This window comes from Strix aluco, chromosome W, assembly GCF_031877795.1.
Source record: "Strix aluco isolate bStrAlu1 chromosome W, bStrAlu1.hap1, whole genome shotgun sequence".
Taxonomy (NCBI): Eukaryota; Metazoa; Chordata; class Aves; order Strigiformes; family Strigidae; genus Strix; species Strix aluco.
The window spans coordinates 10,084,974-10,098,004 of record NC_133970.1 but is presented as its reverse complement, the minus strand read 5'-3'; positions in this window follow the sequence as shown (position 1 = coordinate 10,098,004).

Sequence of the window (13,031 nt, the reverse complement as noted above, 5' to 3'; positions counted from 1 at the left end):
CAGGGCAGGCAAGGCAAGGCAAGGGAAGGCAAGGCATGGCAAGGCAGATAATGCCAGGGCAGGCAAGGCAAGGCAAGGCAAGGCAAGGCAAGGCAAGGCAAGGCAGATAATGCCAGGGCAGGCAAGGCAGGGCAACGGAAGATAAGGGCAGGGCAGGTTAGGGCAGGCAAGGCAGGGCAACGGAAGATAAGGTCAGGGCAGGGCAGGCAAGGCAATGCAAGGCAAGGCAGATAATGCCAGGGCAGGCAAGGCAGGGCAACGGAAGATAAGGGCAGGGCAGGCAAGGCAAGGCAAGGCAGATAATACCAGGGCAGGCAAGGCAGGGCAACGGAAGATAAGGGTAGGGTAGGTTAGGGCAGGCAAGGCAAGGCAAGGCAAGGCAGATAATGCCAGGGCAGGCAAGGCAAGGCAAGGCAAGGCAAGGCAAGGCAAGGCAGATAATGCCAGGGCAGGCAAGGCAGGGCAACGGAAGATAAGGGCAGGGAAGGGCAGGGCAGGAAAGGCAAGGCAAGGCAAGGCAGATAATGCCAAGGCAGGCAAGGCAAGGCAAGGCAAGGCAAGGCAAGGCAAGGCAAGGCACGGCAAGGCATGGCAAGGCAAGGCAAGGCAAGGCAGATAATGCCAGGGCAGGCAAGGCAGGGCAATGGAAGATAAGGGCAGGGCACGTTAGGACACGCAAGGCAGGGCAACGGAAGATAAAAGGCACGGCAGGCAAGGCAAGGCAAGGCAAGGTAACGCAAGGTAAGGCAAGGCGAGGCAAGGCAAGGCAAGGCAAGGCAAGGCAAGGCAAGGCAAGGCAAGGCAAGGCAGATAATGCCAGGGCAGGCAAGGCAGGGCAATGGAAGGTAAGGGCAGGGCAGGTTAGGGCAGGCAAGGCAGGGCAACGGAAGATAAGGTCAGGGCACGCAAGGCAAGGCAAGGCAAGGCAAGGCAAGGCAAGGCAAGGCAAGGCAAGGCAGATAATGCCAGGGCAGGCAAGCCAAGGAAAGGCAAGGCAAGGCAAGGAAGATAAGGGAAGGGCAGGCAAGGCAAGGCAAAGCAAAGCCAGGCAAGGCAAGGCAAGGCACATAATGCCAGGGCAGGCAAGGCAGGGCAACGGAAGATAAGAGCAGGGCATGTTAGGGCAGGCAAGGCAGGGCAAGGGAAGATAAGGGCAGGGCAGGTTAGGGCAGGCAAGACAGGGCAACGGAAGATAAGGGCAGGGCAGGCAAGGCAAGGCAAGGCAAGGCAAGGCAAGGCAAGGCAGATAATACCAAGGCAGGCAAGGCAGGGCAACGGAAGATAAGGGCAGGGCAGGTTAGGGCAGGCAAGGCAAGGCAACGGAAGATAAGGGCAGGGCATGGCAGGGCAGGCAAGGCAAGGCAAGGCAAGGCAGGGCAAGGCATATAATGCCAGGGCAGGCAAGGCAAGGCAAGGCAGGCAAGGGAAGGGAAGGCAAGGCAAGGCAAGGCATATAATGCCGGGGCAGGCAAGGCAAGGCAAGGCAAGGCAAGGCAAGGCAAGGCAGATAATGCCAGGGCAGGCAAGGCAAGGCAAGGCAAGGCAAGGCAAGGCAAGGCAAGGCAGATAATGCCAGGGCAGGCAAGGCAGGGCACCGGAAGATAAGGGCAGGGCAGGTTAGGGCAGGCAAGGCAAGGCAACGGAAGATAAGGGCAGGGCATGGCAGGTCAGGCAAGGCAAGGCAAGGCAAGGCAGGGCAAGGCATATAATGCCAGGGCTGGCAAGGCAAGGCAAGGCAGGCAAGGCAAGGGAAGGCAAGGCAAGGCAAGGCCAGGCAAGGCAAGGCAAGGCAAGGCAAGGCAAGGCAAGTCAAGGCAAGGCAGATAATGACAGGGCAGGGCAAGGCAAGGCAAGGCAATGCAGATAATGCCAGGGCAGGCAAGGCAGGGCAACGGAAGATAAGGGCAGGGCAGGCAAGGCAAGGCAAGGCAAGGAAAGGCAAGGCAAGGCAAGGCAAGGCAAGGCAAGGCAAGGCAGATAATGCCAGGGCAGGCAAGGCAGGGCAACGGAACATAAGGACAGGGCAGGTTAGGGCAGGCAATGCAGGGCAATGTGAGATAAGGGCAGGGCAGGCAAGGCAAGGCAAGGCAAGGCAAGGCACAGCAAGGCAAGGTCAAATAAGGGCAGGGCAGGATAGGGCAGGCAAGGCAAGGCAAGGCAAGATAAGGGCAGGGCAGGGCAGGGCAAGGCAAGGCAAGGCAAGGCAAGGAAAGTCAAGGCAAGGCAGATAATGCCAGGGCAGTCAAGGCAGGACAACGGAAGATAAGGTCAGGGCAGGTAAGGGCAGGCAAGGCAGGGCAACGGAAGATAAGGGCAGGGCAGGCAAGGCAAGGCAAGGCAAGGCAAGGCAAGGCAAATCAAGGAGGATAATGCCAGGGCAGGCAAGGCAGGGCAACGGAAGATAAGGGCAGGGCAGGTTAGGGCAGGCAAGGCAGGGCAACGGAAGATAAGGGCAGGGCAGGCAAGGCAAGGCAAGGCAAGGCAAGGCAAGGCAAGGCAAGGCAGATAATGCCAGGGCAGGCAAGGCAAGGCAAGGCAAGGCAAGGCAAGGCAAGGCAAGGCAAGATAAGGGCAGGGCAGGGCAGGGAAACGCAAGGCAAGGCAAGGCAAGGCAAGGCTAGGCAGATAATGCCAGAGCAGGCAAGGCAGGGCAACGGAAGATAAGGGCAGGGTACGTTAGGGCAGGCAAGGCAGGGCAACGGAAGATAAGGGCAGGGTACGTTAGGGCAGGCAAGGCAGGGCAACGGAAGATAAGGGCAGGGCAGGCAAGGCAAGGCAAGGCAAGGCAGATAATGCCAGGGCAGGAAAGGCAAGGCAAGGCAAGGCAAGGCAAGGCAAGGCAGATAATGCCAGGGGAGGCTAGGCAAGGCAAGGCAAGGCAAGGCAAGGCAAGGCAAGGCAAGGCAGATAATGCCAGGGGAGGCTAGGCAAGGCAAGGCAAGGCACGGCAAGGCAACGTCGAATAAGGGCAGGGCAGGGTAGGGAAGGCAAGGCAAGGCAAGAAAAGATAAGGGCAGGGCAGTTTAGGGCAGGGCAGGGCAAGGCAAGGCAAGGCAAGGCAAGGCAAGGCAAGGCACATAATGCCAGGGCAGGCAAGGCAGGCCAACGGAAGATAAGGGCAGGGCAGGCAAGGCAAGGCAAGGCAAGGCAAGGAAGATAATGCCATGGCAGGCAAGGCAAGCAAGGCAAGGCAAGGCAAGGCAGATAATACCAGGGCAGGCAAGGCAGGGCAACGGAAGATAAGGGTAGGGTAGGTTAGGGCAGGCAAGGCAGGGCAACGGAAGATAAGGGCAGGGCAGGGCAGGCAAGGCAAGGCAAGGGAAGGCAAGGCAAGGCAAGGCAAGGCAAGGCAAGGCAAGGCAGATAATGCCAGGGCAGGCAAGGCAAGGCAAGGCAAGGCAAGGCAAGGCAGATAATGCCAGGGCAGGCAAGGCAGGGCAATGGAAGATAAGGGCAGGGCAGGTTAGGGCAGGCAAGGCAGGGCAATGGAAGTTAAGGGCCGTTCAGGCAAGGCAAGGCAAGGCAAGGCACGGCAAGGCAAGGTCAAAAAGGGCAGGGCACGGTAGGGCAGGCAAGGCAAGGCAAGGGAAGATAAGGGCAGGTCAGGGCAGGGCAGGGAAAGGCAAGGCAAGGCAAGGCAAGGCATGGCAAGGCAAGGCAAGGCAAGGCACAGCAAGGCAAGGTCAAATTAGGGCAGGGCAGGATAGGGCAGGCAAGGCAAGGCATGGCAAGATAAGGGCAGGGCAGGGCAGGGCAAGGCAAGGCAAGGCAAGGAAAGTCAAGGCAAGGCAGATAATGCCAGGGCAGGCAAGGCAGGACAACGGAAGATAAGGTCAGGGCAGGTTAGGGCAGGCAAGGCAGGGCAATGGAAGATAAGGGCAGGGCAGGCAAGGCAAGGCAAGGCAAGGCAAGGCAAGGAAATGCAAGGCAAGGCAGATAATGCCAGGGCAGGCAAGGCAAGGCAAGGCAAGGCAAGGTAAGGCAAGGTAGATAATGCCAGGGTAGGCAAGGCAAGGCATGTCAAGGCAAGGTAGTGCAAGGCAGATAATGCCAGGGCAGGCAAGGCAGGGCAACGTAAGATAAGGGCAGGGCAGGTTAGGGCAGGCAAGGCAGGGCAATGGAAGATAAGGGCAGGGCAGGTTAGGGCAGGCAAGGCAGGGGAACGGAAGATAAGGGCAGGGCAGGCAAGGCAAGGCAAGGCAAGGCAAGGCAAGGCAAGGCAAGGAGGATAATGCCAGGGCAGGCAAGGCAGGGCAACGGAAGATAAGGGCAGGGCAGGTTTGGACAGGCAAGGCAGGGCAACGGAAGATAAGGGCAGGGCAGGCAAGGCAAGGCAAGGCAAGGCAAGGCAGATAATGCCAGGGCAGGCAAGGCAAGGCAAGGCAAGCCAAGGCAAGGCAAGGCAAGGCAAGATAAGGGCAGGGCAGGGCAGGGAAACGCAAGGCAAGGCACGGCAAGGCAAGGCAAGGCAGATAATGCCAGAGCAGGCAAGGCAGGGCAACGGAAGATAAGGGCAGGGTACGTTAGGGCAGGCAAGGCAGGGCAACGGAAGATAAGAGCAGGGCAGGCAAGGCAAGGCAAGGCAAGGCAGATAATGCCAGGGCAGGAAAGGCAAGGCAAGGCAAGGCAAGGCAAGGCAGATAATGCCAGGGGAGGCTAGGCAAGGCAAGGCAAGGCACGGCAAGGCAACGTCAAATAAGGGCAGGGCAGGGTAGGGAAGGCAAGGCAAGGCAAGAAAAGATAAGGGCAGGGCAGTTTAGGGCCAGGGCAGGGCAAGGCAAGGCAAGGCAAGGCAAGGCAAGGCAAGGCACATAATGCCAGGGCAGGCAAGGCAGGCCAACGGAAGATAAGGTCAGGGCAGGTTAGGGCAGGCAAGGCAGGGCAACGGAAGATAAGGGCAGGGCAGGCAAGGCAAGGCAAGGCAGATAATGCCAGGGTAGGCAAGGCAAGGCAAGGGAAGATAAGGGCAGGCAAAGCAGGGCAACGGAAGATAAGGGCAGGGCAGGCAAGGCAAGGCAAGGCAAGGCAAGGAAGATAATGCCATGGCAGGCAAGGCAAGCAAGGCAAGGCAAGGCAAGGCAGATAATACCAGGGCAGGCAAGGCAGGGCAACGGAAGATAAGGGCAGGGCAGGGCAGGCAAGGCAAGGCAAGGAAAGATAAGGGCAGGGCAGGGCAGGGCAGGGCAGGGCAAGGCAAGGCAAGGCAAGGCAAGGCACGGCAAGGCAAGGTCAAATAAGGGCAGGGAAGGATAGGGCAGGCAAGGCAAGGCATGGCAAGATAAGGGCAGGGCAGGGCAGGGCAAGGCAAGGCAAGGCAAGGCAAGGAAAGTCAAGGCAAGGCAGATAATGCCAGGGCAGGCAAGGCAGGACAACGGAAGATAAGGTCAGGGCAGGTTAGGGCAGGCAAGGCAGGGCAACGGAAGATAAGGGCAGGGCAGGCAAGGCAAGGCAAGGCAGATAATGCCAGGGCAGGCAGGGGAAGGCAAGGCAAGGCAAGGCAAGGCAGGTAATGCCAGGGCAGGCAAGGCAGGGGAACGGAAGATAAGGGCAAGGCACGTTAGGGCAGGCAAGGCAGGGCAATGGAAGATAAGGGCAGGGCAGGCAAGGCAAGGCAAGGCAAGGCAAGGCAAGGCAAGGCAGATAATGCCAGGGCAGGCAAGGCAAGGCAAGGCAAGGGAAGACAAGGAAAGGCAAGGCAAGGCAGATAATGCCAGGGCAGGGAAGGCAAGGCAAGTCAAGGCAAGGTAATGCAAGGCAGATAATACCCGGGCAGGCTAGGCAAGGCAAGGCAAGGCAAGGCAAGGCAAGGCAAGGCAAGGCAAGGCAAGGCAAGGCAAAGCAGATAATGCCAGGGCAGGCAAGGCAGGGCAATGGAAGATAAGGGCAGGGCAGGTTAGGGCAGGGAAGGCAGGGCAAAGGATGATAAGGGCAGGGAAGGCAAGGCAAGGCAAGGCAGATAATGCCAGGGCAGGGAAGGCAAGGCAAGGGAAGGCAAGGCAAGGCAAGGTAGATAATGCCAGGGTAGGCAAGGCAAGGCATGTCAAGGCAAGGTAATGCAAGGCAGATAATGCCAGGGCAGGCAAGGCAGGGCAACGTAAGATAAGGGCAGGGCAGGTTAGGGCAGGCAAGGCAGGGCAACGGAAGATAAGGGCAGGGCAGGCAAGGCAAGGCAAGGCAAGGCAAGGCAAGGCAAGGCAAGGCAAGGCAAGGCAAGGAGGATAATGCCAGGGCAGGCAAGGCAGGGCAACGGAAGATAAGGGCAGGGCAGGTTAGGGCAGGCAAGGCAGGGCAACGGAAGATAAGGGCAGGGCAGGCAAGGCAAGGCAAGGCAAGGCAAGGCAGATAATGCCAGGGCAGGCAAGGCAAGGCAAGGCAAGGCAAGGCAAGGCAGATAATGCCAGGGCAGGCAAGGCAAGGCAAGGCAAGGCAAGGCAAGGCAGGTAATGCCAGGGCAGGCAAGGCAGGGCAACGGAAGATAAGGGCAGGGCACGTTAGGGCAGGCAAGGCAGGGCAACGGAAAATAAGGGCAGGGCAGGCAAGGCAAGGCAAGGCAAGGCAAGGCAAGGCAAGGCAAGGCAGATAATGCCAGGGCAGGCAAGGCAAGGCAAGGCAAGATAAGGTCAGGGCAGGGCAGGGAAGGGCAGGCAAGGTAAGGCAAGGCAAGGCACGGCAAGGCAAGGTGAAAAAAGGGCAGGGCACGGTAGGGCAGGCAAGGCAAGGTAAGGAAAGATAAGGGCAGGGCAGGGCAGGGCAGGGCAAGGCAAGGCAAGGCAAGGCAAGGCACGGCAAGGCAAGGTCAAATAAGGGCAGGGCAGGGCAGGGCAGGGCAAGGCAAGGCAAGGCAAGGCAAGGCACGGCAAGGCAAGGTCAAATAAGGGCAGGGCAGGCAAGGCAAGGCAAGGCAAGGCAAGGCAGGGCAAGGCAAGGCAAGGCAGAAAATGCCAGGGCAGGCAAGGCAAGGCAAGGCAAAGCAAGGCAAGGCAAGGTCAAATAAGGGCAGGGCAGGATAGTGCAGGCAAGGCAAGGCAAGGAAAGATAAGGGCAGGGCAGGGCAGGGCAAGGCAAGGCAAGGCAAGGCAAGGCAAGGAAAGTCAAGGCAAGGCAGATAATGCCAGGGCAGGCAAGGCAGGGCAACGGAAGATAAGGGCAGGGCAGGAAAGGCAAGGCAAGGCAAGGCAAGGCAAGGCAAGGCAAGGCAAGGCAAGGCAAGGAAGAAAATGCCAGGATAGGCAAGGCAGGGCAACGGAAGATAAGGGCAGGGCAGGTTAGGGCAGGCAAGGCAGGGCAACGGAAGATAAGGGCAGGGCAGGCAAGGCAAAGCAAGGCAAGGAAAGGCAAGGCAAGGCAAGGTAAGGCAAGGCAAGGCAGATAATGCCAGGGCAGGCAAGGCAAGGCAAGGCAAGGCAAGGCAAGGCAAGGCAGATAATGCCAGGGCAGGCTAGGCAAGGCAAGGCAAGGCAAGGCAAGGCAAGGCAAGGCAAGGCAAGGCAAGGCAGATAATGCCAGGGCAGGCAAGGCAGGGCAACGGAAGATAAGAGCAGGGCATGTTAGGGCAGGCAAGGCAGGGCAAGGGAAGATAAGGGCAGGGCAGGTTAGGGCAGGCAAGACAGGGCAACGGAAGATAAGGGCAGGGCAGGCAAGGCAAGGCAAGGCAAGGCAAGGCAAGGCAAGGCAGATAATACCAACGCAGGCAAGGCAGGGCAACGGAAGATAAGGGTAGGGTAGGTTAGGGCAGGCAAGGCAAGGCAAGGCAAGGCAAGGCAAGGCATATAATGCCGGGGCAGGCAAGGCAAGGCAAGGCAAGGCAAGGCAAGGCAAGGCAAGGCAGATAATGCCAGGGCAGGCAAGGCAAGGCAAGGCAAGGCAAGGCAAGGCAAGGCAGATAATGCCAGGGCAGGCAAGGCAGGGCAACGGAAGATAAGGGCAGGGCAGGTTAGGGCAGGCAAGGCAAGGCAACGGAAGATAAGGGCAGGGCAGGGCAGGGCAGGGCAGGGCAGGCAAGGCAAGGCAAGGCAAGGCAGGGCAAGGCATATAATGCCAGGGCAGGCAAGGCAAGGCAAGGCAGGCAAGGCAAGGGAAGGCAAGGCAAGGCCAGGCAAGGCAAGGCAAGGTAAGGCAAGGCAAGTCAAGGCAAGGCAGATAATGCCAGGGCAGGGCAAGGCAAGGCAAGGCAAGGCAGATAATGCCAGGGCAGGCAAGGCAAGGCAAGGCAAGGCAAGGCAGATAATGCCAGGGCAGTCAAGGCAAGGCAAGGCAAGGCAAGGCAAGGCAGATAATGCCAGGGCAGGCAAGGCAGGGCAACGGAAGATAAGGGCAGGGCAGGCAAGGCAAGGCAAGGCAAGGAAAGGCAGATAATGCCAGGGCAGGCAAGGCAGGGCAAGGCAAAGCAAGGCAAGGCAAGGCAAGGCAAGGCAAGTCAAGGCAGATAATGCAGGGCAGGCAAGGCAGGGCCACGGAAGATAAGGGCAGGGCAGGTTAGGGCAGGCAAGGCAGGGCAATGGAAGTTAAGGGCAGGGCAGGCAAGGCAAGGCAAGGCAAGGCAAGGCAAGGCAAGGCAGATAATACCAACGCAGGCAAGGCAGGGCAACGGAAGATAAGGGTAGGGTAGGTTAGGGCAGGCAAGGCAAGGCAAGGCAAGGCAAGGCAAGGCATATAATGCCGGGGCAGGCAAGGCAAGGCAAGGCAAGGCAAGGCAAGGCAAGGCAAGGCAGATAATGCCAGGGCAGGCAAGGCAAGGCAAGGCAAGGCAAGGCAAGGCAAGGCAGATAATGCCAGGGCAGGCAAGGCAGGGCAACGGAAGATAAGGGCAGGGCAGGTTAGGGCAGGCAAGGCAAGGCAACGGAAGATAAGGGCAGGGCAGGGCAGGGCAGGGCAGGGCAGGCAAGGCAAGGCAAGGCAAGGCAGGGCAAGGCATATAATGCCAGGGCAGGCAAGGCAAGGCAAGGCAGGCAAGGCAAGGGAAGGCAAGGCAAGGCCAGGCAAGGCAAGGCAAGGTAAGGCAAGGCAAGTCAAGGCAAGGCAGATAATGCCAGGGCAGGGCAAGGCAAGGCAAGGCAAGGCAGATAATGCCAGGGCAGGCAAGGCAAGGCAAGGCAAGGCAAGGCAGATAATGCCAGGGCAGTCAAGGCAAGGCAAGGCAAGGCAAGGCAAGGCAGATAATGCCAGGGCAGGCAAGGCAGGGCAACGGAAGATAAGGGCAGGGCAGGCAAGGCAAGGCAAGGCAAGGAAAGGCAGATAATGCCAGGGCAGGCAAGGCAGGGCAAGGCAAAGCAAGGCAAGGCAAGGCAAGGCAAGGCAAGTCAAGGCAGATAATGCAGGGCAGGCAAGGCAGGGCCACGGAAGATAAGGGCAGGGCAGGTTAGGGCAGGCAAGGCAGGGCAATGGAAGTTAAGGGCAGGGCAGGCAAGGCAAGGCAAGGCAAGGCAAGGCAAGGCAAGGCAAGTCGGATAATGCCAGGGCAGGCAAGGCAAGGCAAGGGAAGATAAGGGCAGGCAAAGCAGGGCAACGGAAGATAAGGGCAGGGCAGGTTAGGGCAGGCAAGGCACGGCAACGGAAGATATAGGCAGCGCAGGCAAGGCAAGGCAAGGCAAGGCAAGGCAAGGCAAGGCAGATAATGCCAGGGCAGGCAAGGCAAGGCAAGGCAAGGCAAGGCAAGGCAGATAATGCCAGGGCAGGCAAGGCAGGGCAACGGAAGATAAGGGCAGGGCAGGCAAGGCAAGGCAAGGCAAGGCAGATAATGCCAGGGCAGGCAAGGGAAGGCAAGGCAAAGCAATGCAAGGCAAACAAGGCAAGGCAAGTCAAGGCAGATAATGCAGGGCAGGCAAGGCAGGGCCACGGAAGATAAGGGCAGGGCAGGTTAAGGCAGGCAAGGCAGGGCAATGGAAGTTAAGGGCCGTTCAGGCAAGGCAAGGCAAGGCAAGGCACGGCAAAGCAAGGCAAGGCAGATAATGCCAGGGCAGGCAAGGCAGGGCAAAGGAAGATAAGGGCAGGGAAGGTCAGGGCAGGAAAGGCAAGGCAAGGCAAGGCAGATAATGCCAAGACAGGCAAGGCAAGGCAAGGCAAGGCAAGGCAAGGCACGGCAAGGCATGGCAAGGCAAGGCAAGGCAAGGCAGATAATGCCAGGGCAGGCAAGGCAGGGCAATGGAAGAAAAGGGCAGGGCAGGTTAGGACAGGCAAGGCAGGGCAACGGAAGATAAGGGCACGGCAGGCAAGGCAAGGCAAGGCAAGGCAACGCAAGGTAAGGCAAGGCAAGGCAGATAATGCCAGGGCAGGCAAGGCAGGGCAACAGAAGATAAGGGCAGGCAGGTTAGGGCAGGCAAGGCAGGGCAACGGAAGATAAGGGCAGGGCAGGGCAGGCAAGGCAAGGCACGGCAAGGCAATGCAAGGCAGATAATGCCAGGGCAGGCAAGGCAGGGCAACGGAAGATAAGGGCAGAGCAGGGCAGGGCAGGCAAGGCAGGGCAACGGAAGATAAGGGCAGGGCAGGTAAGGCAAGGCAAGGCAAGGCAAGGCATGGCAAGGCAACGTCAAATAAGGGCAGGGCAATGTAGGGCAGGCAAGGCAAGGCAAGGAAAGATAAGGGCAGGGCAGGTTAGGGCAGGGCAGGGCAAGGCAAGGCAAGGCAAGGCAAGGCAAGGCAAGGCACATAATGCCAGGGCAGGCAAGGCAGGCCAATGGAAGATAAGCTCAGGGCAGGTTAGGGCAGGCAAGGCAGGGCAACGGAAGATAAGGGCAGGGCAGGCAAGGCAAGGCAAGGCAAGGCAAGGCAAGGCAAGGCAAGGCAGATAATGCCAGGGCAGGCAAGGCAAGGCAAGGGAAGATAAGGGCAGGCAAAGCAGGGCAACGGAAGATAAGGGCAGGGCAGGCAAGGCAAGGCAAGGCAAGGCAAGGCAATATCAAATAAGAGCAGGGCAGGGTAGGGCAGGCAAGGCAAGGCAAGAAAAGATAAGGGCAAGGCAGGGCAGGGCAGGGCAGGGCAGGGCAAGGCAAGGCAAGGCAAGGCAAGGCAAGGCAAGGCAAGGCAAGGCAAGGAAGATAATTCCAGGGCAGGCAAGGCAAGGCAACGCAAAGCAAGGCAAGGCAAGGCAAGGCAAGGCAGATAATGCCAGGGCAGGCAAGGCAGGGCAAAGGAAGATAAGGGCAGGACAGGATAGGGCAGGCAAGGCAAGGCAAGGCAAGGCAAGTCAAAGCAAGGCAAGGCAGATAATGCCAGGGCAGGCAAGGCAAGGAAGGGCAAGGCAAGGCAATGAAGATAAGGGCAGGGCAGGCAAGGCAAGGCAAATCAAGGCAAGGCAAGGCAAGGCAAGGCAAGGCACATAATGCCAGGGCAGGCAAGGCAGGACAACGGAAGATAAGAGCAGGGCAGGTTAGGGCAGGCAAGGCAGGGCAACGGAAGATAAGGGCAGGGCAGGGCACGGCAGGCAAGGCAAGGCAAGGAATATAATGCCAGGGCAGGCAAGGCAAGGCAAGGGAAGGCAAGGCATGGCAAGGCAGATAATGCCAGGGCAGGCAAGGCAAGGCAAGGCAAGGCAAGGCAAGGCAAGGCAAGGCAGATAATGCCAGGGCAGGCAAGGCAGGGCAACGGAAGATAAGGGCAGGGCAGGTTAGGGCAGGCAAGGCAGGGCAACGGAAGATAAGGTCAGGGCAGGGCAGGCAAGGCAATGCAAGGCAAGGCAGATAATGCCAGGGCAGGCAAGGCAGGGCAACGGAAGATAAGGGCAGGGCAGGCAAGGCAAGGCAAGGCAGATAATACCAGGGCAGGCAAGGCAGGGCAACGGAAGATAAGGGTAGGGTAGGTTAGGGCAGGCAAGGCAAGGCAAGGCAAGGCAGATAATGCCAGGGCAGGCAAGGCAAGGCAAGGCAAGGCAAGGCAAGGCAAGGCAGATAATGCCAGGGCAGGCAAGGCAGGGCAACGGAAGATAAGGGCAGGGAAGGGCAGGGCAGGAAAGGCAAGGCAAGGCAAGGCAGATAATGCCAAGGCAGGCAAGGCAAGGCAAGGCAAGGCAAGGCAAGGCAAGGCAAGGCACGGCAAGGCATGGCAAGGCAAGGCAAGGCAAGGCAGATAATGCCAGGGCAGGCAAGGCAGGGCAATGGAAGATAAGGGCAGGGCACGTTAGGACACGCAAGGCAGGGCAACGGAAGATAAAAGGCACGGCAGGCAAGGCAAGGCAAGGCAAGGTAACGCAAGGTAAGGCAAGGCGAGGCAAGGCAAGGCATGGCAAGGCAAGGCAAGGCAAGGCAAGGCAAGGCAAGGCAGATAATGCCAGGGCAGGCAAGGCAGGGCAATGGAAGGTAAGGGCAGGGCAGGTTAGGGCAGGCAAGGCAGGGCAACGGAAGATAAGGTCAGGGCACGCAAGGCAAGGCAAGGCAAGGCAAGGCAAGGCAAGGCAAGGCAAGGCAAGGCAGATAATGCCAGGGCAGGCAAGCCAAGGAAAGGCAAGGCAAGGCAAGGAAGATAAGGGAAGGGCAGGCAAGGCAAGGCAAAGCAAAGCCAGGCAAGGCAAGGCAAGGCACATAATGCCAGGGCAGGCAAGGCAGGGCAACGGAAGATAAGAGCAGGGCATGTTAGGGCAGGCAAGGCAGGGCAAGGGAAGATAAGGGCAGGGCAGGTTAGGGCAGGCAAGACAGGGCAACGGAAGATAAGGGCAGGGCAGGCAAGGCAAGGCAAGGCAAGGCAAGGCAAGGCAAGGCAGATAATACCAAGGCAGGCAAGGCAGGGCAACGGAAGATAAGGGCAGGGCAGGTTAGGGCAGGCAAGGCAAGGCAACGGAAGATAAGGGCAGGGCATGGCAGGGCAGGCAAGGCAAGGCAAGGCAAGGCAGGGCAAGGCATATAATGCCAGGGCAGGCAAGGCAAGGCAAGGCAGGCAAGGGAAGGGAAGGCAAGGCAAGGCAAGGCATATAATGCCGGGGCAGGCAAGGCAAGGCAAGGCAAGGCAAGGCAAGGCAAGGCAGATAATGCCAGGGCAGGCAAGGCAAGGCAAGGCAAGGCAAGGCAAGGCAAGGCAAGGCAGATAATGCCAGGGCAGGCAAG